Below are 747 nucleotides of genomic sequence, written 5' to 3' on the forward strand. Positions count from 1 at the left end.
TATGTACATGTGCCACGGAGTGTTCCACACTTACCCCCATGGACATACATTAATCATTAAACGCTTGGGACGTGAACTCACCAGCATTGGTCTCTATCATTCCGAGCTTATAATAGTAAAAGGCCAGTAGAGAGCGCATGTATACACTCTAGGACTTTCTTATAGCCTTGGCCGATCTCTATGATCTGAAGGAACTCTTTGTTTCCTTCCCCCTTAGTCTCAATATGAAAGCCATTCATTCGAATGTCTTTAAAGCTCAATAGGCTTCGCTTAGAGCTGGGAGAATACAATGCTTCTGGTATCTCTAGATGCGTACCCTTAGGCAACAGGATGTTAGCCTGGTCGTAGCCCTCTATGAGACTGGCTATACCCGGAAAGATACTTTAGAGACTTCATATAAAAACTTTCATTCATTAATAAAATAAGTTCAAAGCAATCAAAACATAGAAAACATAAAGCAAAGAACACGAAAACATAGATGTCGAATTCAACTTCATTCTTTTAAACAATTTGAAGTTTCATAATCCATAAGATCGTCTCGTTCTTGATTGAAATCATCTTCACCATCTTGATAAGTCATATGAGCTTCAGGATTCTTCCCTTTCAAACTCTCTTGGTAGAGGTCAACGAGATGTTTGGGAGTCCTACATGTCTTAGCCCAATGAATATCCATACCACATCTATGGCACACGGATTTGGTCGAGTTTTGTGGCTTGAAAGATGTACCACGGCCTCGGCTATGTCCAT

Source organism: Brassica oleracea, chromosome C2 (assembly GCF_000695525.1).
Source record: "Brassica oleracea var. oleracea cultivar TO1000 chromosome C2, BOL, whole genome shotgun sequence".
Taxonomy (NCBI): domain Eukaryota; kingdom Viridiplantae; phylum Streptophyta; class Magnoliopsida; order Brassicales; family Brassicaceae; genus Brassica; species Brassica oleracea.